Source organism: Callospermophilus lateralis, chromosome 10 (assembly GCF_048772815.1).
Source record: "Callospermophilus lateralis isolate mCalLat2 chromosome 10, mCalLat2.hap1, whole genome shotgun sequence".
NCBI classification, from domain to species: domain Eukaryota; kingdom Metazoa; phylum Chordata; class Mammalia; order Rodentia; family Sciuridae; genus Callospermophilus; species Callospermophilus lateralis.
The window spans coordinates 8,242,551-8,251,378 of NC_135314.1; the positions used below are offsets into that span (position 1 = coordinate 8,242,551).

The 8,828-nt window shown below is 44.2% G+C and overlaps 1 pseudogene; it reads left to right on the forward strand.

Annotated features, from left to right (window-relative positions):
- Positions 1 to 6,949: 6,949 nt before the first annotated feature.
- LOC143642208 (nucleoside diphosphate kinase 6 pseudogene) lies at positions 6,950 to 7,527 on the forward strand (annotated as a pseudogene).
- The last annotated feature ends 1,301 nt before the right edge of the window (positions 7,528 to 8,828 follow it).

Genomic DNA, 8,828 nt, shown 5'->3' on the forward strand with positions numbered 1-8,828 from the left:
CTTCCTTGTAGGTAATCTGTACACACTTGTGTGTGCCCTCGCCCAAGCACACGGGTACACGTCCCCCCAACACACACCACACACAACGTTCTCTTGTGCCTGGAGAAGCAGCAACAGGGCACCAGAAGGGTCCAAGCAGAGGAGGGAGGGCCCGGATGGGGCTCCAGCTGAGAGAAGAGGGTCAACAGTCTCGGGGGTGAACCTGTGAACCAGGGGAGATAAGAGCACAGCGGGTTGGAGAAAAAGAGCCCCGTTTGTTCATGTAACCAAAGTAAACTTTTCCTAAAATGTGCTTAAAAGCCAGCCAGACAGTAAGTATTGATTAACAGTTGATGGGTGGATATTTGGTTTTCTCTCAGCGGGGATTGGTTCTCTCTTCCTCCCTCCCACTAGAGTTCATAAATTCTGGGGGGTGGGGGGTACTGGGGATTGAACTCAGGGGCACTCAACCACTGAGCCTCATCCCCAGTCTTATTTTTTGTATTTTATTTAGAAACAGGGTTTCACTGAGTCGTTTAGTGCCTCGCTTTTTACTGAGGCTGAATTTGAACTCACAATCCTCCTGTCTCAGCCCCACAAGCCGCTGGGATTACAGGCAGGCGCCACCTTGCCCAGCTAGTGTTCATAATTTTTGAAGGGTGACAAACCATCTAGCAGTGGCTAAGGATTGATTTCCTCAAGGGGAAATTCTCTGCAGAATAGGCTGGAAGAATATCCTAATACAACAGAAAAGCAAGGCTTCAGACATGAGGTGGGTTCCCTTTGTATTGAACTCACCAGGGCATCTTGTGGTCAAATAGAGCCAGCTGTGAATCAATACTTTCAGTCCTGAATATGTGCGAGGCCCTGGGTTCCATCCCCAGCACAACCAAACACAAGAAAGGAAAAGAAAAGAAAAAAAAAAAAAAAACCCACTATTTTCTTAATATAGTTATTCTTATTTACTTTAAGATAACTTACCAGTAATATAATGTAATAATGGCTAAATATTTAACACATTTCATTCAATTATCTACACTGAGGTGAGTATTATTGCCCCTATCATATCCATGAAAAAAAATTGAAAAGCAGATTAGCAACTCACATGTAACTATTGGCCTTTTTGCTGCTATCATACACCAACTGGTAGAAAAATTTATTTTATTTTTTTTTAATGGTGCTGACCTTGCATATGCTAGGAAGGTGCTCTACCCCTGAGCTACATCTGCAGCTAGTAGAATATGCTAGATGAAATGTTTTTTATGTTTCAGATACAAATATTTTCTGCTTTGATGGTTCATCTGATTCCACAGAATGATTGCTTTAAATGTTTTTTTTTTTAAGATAAAACACACTTTAAAGATAAAGATTAAGATTCCCCACATCTGTAGATAAAGATATACACATAGGCCTAGAAAATAAAAATTCAAGGAGGAATTCTTTTTTTTTTTTTAAACTACTGTCATCTGTAACTTATAAAGGACATTTTTTTTAAAGAGAGAGAGAGAGAGAGAATTTTAATATTTGTTTTTTTAGTTTTCGGCGGACACAACATCTTTGTTTGTATGTGGTGCTGAGGATCGAACCCGGGCTGCACACATGCCAGGCGAGCGCGCTACCGCTTGAGCCACATCCCCAGCCCTCAAGAAGGAATTCCAAACAATTTGATCAAGGGAAGCTGCCCTTGCTGAGATAATTCCCTTGAAGAAAAGATTTATTTATCTTGGGAAGGACTGTGTTTTAACACTCTGATGACCCTCTCCAATGATATTCTACCCTATTCCTTTTCATTGTGCAAATTCACTTCTTTTTAAATTTATATTTATTTATTTCTGTTGTGCTGGGGATTGAAACCAGGGCTAAGAATGCTGAGCACATGCTCTACAACTGAACTACACCTCCCCGGCCAAAACTCACCTCTATTTTAAAACTTTAAACCATGGTGTTTTTTTTTTTTTTTGTTGTTGTTTTTTTCCTACTGTGTACAAAACCAGAATCAAAGGGAAACATGGGATTCATTACCCATCCATTTATGACCAATCTGGTTTCATTCATGTCCTTACCCTTTTTGAGTTCCTTCTCATTGGTTTTTCTCTTAAAATCAGTTTTACTGAGATATAATTGACATAATGACTTACTGAGAAATAATTCACATACCATACAATTCATTCAGATTTTATAATTCAATGACTTTGTTATTTTTAGATATTCACACACATCATCATAATCAATCCTAGAGCATTTATATCACTCTAGAAAGAAACTCTATCCAATTGTATTACTCCCTATTAACCCAAACCCACCAGCCTTGGGCAACCGCTAATCTTCTTTCTGTTTTAATAGATTTGCTTATTTGGGCACTTAATATAAATGACATGGTATATATGTGGTACTGTACTGGCTTCTGTCACTCAATATTGTTACTGTCTAGGGAGCTGGGTTCACTGTCTCCAGTCAGCAAAGAATTGAAGAACAGGACACAGAGATAGCAGCAAGAAGCAGGTTTATTGCAAAAGGGACAGAGATACAGAGAGAGACTTCTCCAAAGAGAAGGGGCCCCAGAGCTGGGAATCCGGCAGGGGAGTTTGGGCCTTTTCTTTTTATAGTCTCTGGAATTTCCTCCTTTTCTTATCTTCTCCCTGTCCATTCACGCCTCACTATTGAATGCCCCATTGTGTCCACCCGCTCTTTTGTCAAGTAGGAAGTTGACCTCATCAGAAGACCCTCTTCATGCTCCTTTGTTCCGGCCTCTCCGGACCTCCCTCCGCATTTGCCCTCTTGCCCTCTTGCCCTGACTGCCTAAGCCTTTCCCTCAGCGTCATGTTTTCTAGGTTGTTCATGTTTTAGTAGTGTCATATTTCACTGTTTTTTTTTTTTACTGCCAAATAATATTCCAACATGAATTCACATTTTATTTATTGAACCTTTGATTGATATTCTGCATTTTGGCAATTATGGAAAATGATGCTGAGGACATCTCTACACAAGTTTTGTGTGGACCTATGTTTTGATTCTTCTATCCCTAGAAGTAGAATTATTGGTGCAGGGACCCACCCGTGAAATGTGCGTGGACCAGATCAGCACTGAAGCCATTGAATGGGAAGATCTGGTATCTGGTGAGATGGCCCAATACATTGTGAACTCCCACCCAGCTCTGCCAAAGGCCTGTGCAGGGTGTGACCCATTTAGAACCTTGCAGCCTACTTACCCCTACCTCTACCCTGTTTTTGCGAAGAACTTTCTATAGAATGCTTTTTTAAATCTTTGTTGTATTAATTACTGTTTTATGTAGTGCTGAGGATCAAACCCAGTGCCTCATGCGGGCAAGGCAAGCGCTCTACCACTGAGCTTCCCCCAGCCCCTGTGGAATCCTTTTGATCTGTGCCAACATAAATAACCAGGCGTGGGATCCTTTCTTTGTTAGAAGCTGCACCCCTCTGGTCAGCTTGGCCTGTCGTTGCCCCCACTCTGAAACTATATTTCTGTGTCCTGTGGTTAGTTTGTAGTATTATTTTCTTAGCTTTTATTTCTCAGCCAGCCCATCCCTCCAGAAGAGAACCCTTTCCCTTGCCCACATAGGGTGTGTGTGAGATGTTGGATCACATAGTACTTCATATTTAACATTTTCGGGAAAATGCCCAAGTATTTTACAAGGAAACTGCACCATTTTGTTTATTTTTACATCCTTTATTATTTAAAAAAGTTTGAGACAAGGGTCTCAGTAAGTTGCCATGGCAGGCCCCAAGATTGTAATCCTCCTGCTTCAGCCTCCCGAGTAGCTGGGAATATAGGCATGTGCCACCAGGCCTGGCCTACCATGTTTGTTTGATTGCTTGTTTTGGGTGGTGCTGGGGATTGAACCTAGGGTTTTGCTCATGCTAGGCAAGCCCTCTTCCACTGAGCTACATACCCAGCTGGCCTATCATTTTACATTTCAATGGATAATTCCAAATTCTTAACATTCTCACGAATACTTATTATTTTTTTTTTATTATGGCCATCATAGTGGGTATGAAGTAGTATCTTATTGGTTTTGATTTGAACTTCCATGCTAATTACTAACTTTGAGCCCCTTCCTCCCCCCTTCTCTCCCTCTCCCTCTCTCTTCTTCTCCATCCCCTTCTTCCTCTCCCTTTCCTTTTTATTTTGGGCTGGGTTTGAACCCAGGGCCTCATACATGCTGAGCATACAGTCTATCAGTGACCTATACCTGCAGCCCCTGGGCATCTTTTCATATGTTTATCATCCATCTATAAATATTCTTTTGAGAAACATCTATTTAAATCCTTGGACCATTTTAAAATCCAGTTGTTTGCCATGGAGATTTAAAACATCAAAATCTAAAAGCATAAGCATCCGGGCTGGGGCTGGGGCTCAGCGGTAGCGCACTTGCCTGGCATGTGTGAGGCACTGGGTTCGATTCTCAGCACCACGTAAAATAAATAAAGGCCTATCAACAACTAAAAAAAAAAAAATTAAAAAAAATAAAAACATAAGCATCATATAGGATGCAAGCTAACCTGGGAGACCATGTGGACAGAGGCCCCTAGCTATGGTCCTAAACAAGTGATGGGGTTTCCTCGACTCTCAGTGTTAGCCAAGCTGGACAGAAACTGGAGAATTACCAATATCATTGGAAGAATCATGAGAAATACTAAATCATTGTGTTAAGGTGTCTACTTGGGATTTTTTCCTTCCACTGTCCCCTGGGGGACATAGGTCAGTAGCATCTATAAGCAGGACACAGACAGTAGAGGCTATGCATTACAGCTTGGATCTGGACTGTGTCCAAAGGCTCCCTGGAAGGCTTGGTCTCCAGCTGGTGTTGCTACTGAGAGCTGGTGGAAACTTTAGAGTTGGGGGAGGAGGTGAGTCATGGGGGGGTGAGACTTCCAAGGGGATATCTTCTTCCCAGCTCCTGGCTCTCTCTGCTTCCCTACCATCACGGGTGAGCAGTTTTTCTCTGCTCTGCAGAATAAATCTTTCCTCCTTCAAGTTGCTCATGTCAGGTATTTTGTCACCACGGTGGGAAGCTGACAAAGGCACCATGACAGAGCCAACTCCAGTCCAGACCTTGGAGCTTGTCCTGAGTCTCCTTTTGCTTTCTACAATCATGTGAGACAAATACTGATTTAAATCAACAAGTTTAGAGGGACTTACTCTTTGCTCTAATTCAGATTCTGGCACTTGGAAGGGAGGTGCTTGGGGTAAAACTTATCAAAGAGCTGGTAGACTGTGGAGGAAAGTGAAGGGAAGCTCTTATTAAGGAAGTCTTCTCCACCCAAGACTCTTGCTTCTAGAAAGCCAAAGACCATGTCATTAACTGGAAGGGGTGGGGGCTGCCGAATGCAGAAGCTGACAGGTTGACAGATTTTGTGGGTTTAGAAACATGACCCATAGGTATGTTTTAATACCAGATTTGGGGGACCCCGAAAAACAACCAGGAGCCGAATCCGATGCAAGCACACAAGAGTCTTTATCGCACGTTCTAGCCTTTGATTTTGCCTAGTGCTGTAAGGTGGGTTCCCCCCAATGCAAGACCTGCCACAACTACAGGTAGGAAGCAGAGCAGGTGCAGGTGTCGTTCCAGGGGGAGAGTGTGAGGAGGAGTTGAGTGAAGCAATTTTTTGCCTGACATAAGAGATCATCCCTTCCAGCAGAGTTGTTGGTGTTTTTCTAGTTGCATTCTGGGAACGGCAGGGAGCCGATGAGTAATGCTTTACCTTCCTAACCCAAATACGGGAAGCAGGCCTATGGTTGGTGTCTGGCACTTATGGAAGCAGTTTCCAAAATAGGTGTGGCCTTAGTGGGGGATACCTGTTGTGCAAAACCAGCAAAGTTCTGAAGGACCTGTATCCTTAGGAACACCGGGAGCCTCACCAACTTCAGCTGTGGCCGTGGAGGATAACAAGGAACCACAGAGCGTCTCGTGGTGCAGAACTGGAGGTGAGTCAGGAAGCCTGCCCCACTGTCAGGGCAGGCCGTCCTCCCAGTGTCTGCCCCAAAGAGTTTTTCTATCACTAGGGCCCCTTGGTGGCTTCTGCACAGTGGCTTTCCTTCTTTCCCACGGGGATTGGCTGTCTCTGTTCTGGTTCCATTATTGCAGCCAGAGTGTGGGGGGCAGGGCTGTACCTTGTGGAATCCCTTATGGGCTCTGAACTGCCAGGAGCTACATCCTGATGTGAAGGCCTGGTGAGTGGGCCTGCCCCAGAGAGTCTGACTCTGAGTTGCTGCTGGCAACGGGCAGGGACTCCTGGTGGCCTCCCTAGGGGAGCGTGAGCATGTGTTCCTTCACCCAGAGCCACTGGTGTTTTTGGTGTGTGTGTCTGCCCACTCTGGGTGACATTTCCTAGCCTTCTGTTGTTGGCTATGGTCATGTGATTTGTCTGGAACCAAGGGCATTTGAGTGGTAGTGATGTGAGATCCCTCTGAGGATCTGAGATCCCGTTTTTGCCTCATCTAAGAGAAAGCTGCCTGTGAGGGTGGGGCATCCCTCTGTCCCGTCCTGTGGACTGGACAGGGCAACACTTGAGGCTACAGCAGTGTGCTCAACCTTGGGGGCTCTGTGTGGAGGGCTGCAGAGCTCCCTTGCGCGCCCAGGGTCCTTGACCACCTGTGTGTAGACCACACACCTGCTTGGGCCAGCATTGCTCAGTCTTTATTTCTCACACTAACCACCTGGGGAATGTGTTCAATGTAGGTGGACTCAGGCCCTGAGAAAGGGCCCGGATTCTGCATTCCTTGTGGGCCCTGGGATAGATCCAGGCACCTGCTGAGTTGGCAGGAGCCTCATTACCTGCCTTCCCTTTAAGCATATGTAAGAATGAACTTTCTAATGAGTCCAAAGTGTTTTGGAGCAGTTTTTTTTCTTAATTACTATACTTCTTGAACTTTTCATGTTTTAAAACCCTATAGAGGCTTAGTTTTGCAGCTGGAGGATCAGGTGAATGTCGACCTGGCTGGGAGTGAGATGACCTCAATTTTGCAAAGCCCTAAGGCTCTGCAGCTTACTCTAGCCCTAATCAAGCCTGATGCAGTTGCTCACCCATTGATTCTGGGGGCTGTTCATCAGCAGATTCTGAGCAACAAGTTCCTTATTGTACGAATGAGAGAACTACTGTGGAGAAAGGAAGATTGCCAGAAGTTTTACAAAGAACATGAAGAGCGTTTTTTCTATCAGCGACTGGTGGAGTTCATGGCTGGTGGGCCAATCCGAGCTTATATCCTTGCTCACAAGGATGCCATCCAGCTTTGGAGGACACTGATGGGACCCACCAGAGTGTTTCGAGCATGCCACATGTCCCCAGATTCAATTCATAGGAGTTCTGGCATCTCAGACACGCGCAACACCACCCACGGCTCAGACTCTGTGGTTTCAGCCAGCAGAAAGATTGCAGCCTTCTTTCCTGACTTCAGTGAAAGTGCCGGTATGAGGAGGAAGAGCCCCAGTTCTGCTGTGGTCCTGTGTGCTACACAGAGGGAGGCATCCACTGTGCAGCTGGAACAGGAGGCCCAGGACCAGCCCAAAGAGGGCCCATCAAACGATGAGGATTGGTAGCAGTGCCCAGACTTTTCTCCTAGATCTCTGGTCCAGAACATTCTCATGGGACCAGGGAAGCCTGGGCTCATGGTGTTATTTCCACTTGGCATCACTACTTGCTAGAGGGCCTAGGTCCTCACTGCAGAGCCTCCAGAATCTAGCTATCTAGCTCTTCCCTAGAATGTTCATGGTTTGTTTAAAAAAGAAAAAAGTGATTCTTTTTTTTTTGACTGAGAAGTATTCATCTCTCTTCAAGGAAGAGCTTGCCCAATTGACCTGCCTGGAAAATACAGTGACTATATAAACAGTATTTAGCTTTTCTTCCTTAATAGAAGTCAGTGTTGTGAATTCTCAAATAAATAAATAAATAAATAAATCCCTATAGAGAACTCTTAATAAGCAACTCAATAATAAAATAATAACCCAATTTAAATATGGATAGACTTGAATTAGCATTTCTCTAGAAAAGATATCTAAATGGCCAATACATGATATCAATACATGATATTATGGTCAATATCATTAGTCATTGGGGAAAAGCAAATCACAATGGCAGTGATATACTGCATAGACATTAGAAGTGCTATTGATGATATGGACTAATTGGAACGTTCATCTATTGCTGGTGGGGATTTTTATTTTTTTGGGTACTGGGGATTGAACTCAGCGGCAGTTGACCACTGATCCACATCCCCAGCCCTATTTTGTATTTTAGTTACAAACAGGGTCTCACCGAATTGCTTAGCGCCTTGCTTTTGCTGAGGCTGGCTTTGAACTCACCATCCTCCTGCCTCAGTCTGCCAAGCTGTTGAGATACAGGCATGTACCACCATGCCTGGCCACTGGTGGCAATTTATAATGAAGCCACTCACAGCCTCTCAAATAGTTAGGCATAGAGTTGTGATAAAATAATGTATTTCCACTCATTTAGTATGTCCAATAGAAATGAATATATGTTCACATAAAATCTTTTTTGTGAATGCAGATAGGATTATTGAACCCAGGTTTGGAGCCTTGTTCCATGGAAAAACCAGTGTCCTGAGAGACAAGTATTGGGAAGGAAGCAAAGCTTTATCCAGTGGCCACAGAAAGGAAGAGAGTGAGAGCTTTGTTCAAAATCAGCTTCTGAACTGCATGGACATTGAGGGGTTAGAGACGTAGACCAGGAATAATAAGTGAGAGGGACAGGCTAGTGAAGGGAAGGACATGCATGTCTTTGAATAGGTAGAGAATATCCAGGAAATTGTTAGGCCACTTCTTTTCAATCCTTTCATGCTCTGGTATTTCCCACTGTGACATCTGGTAGGTG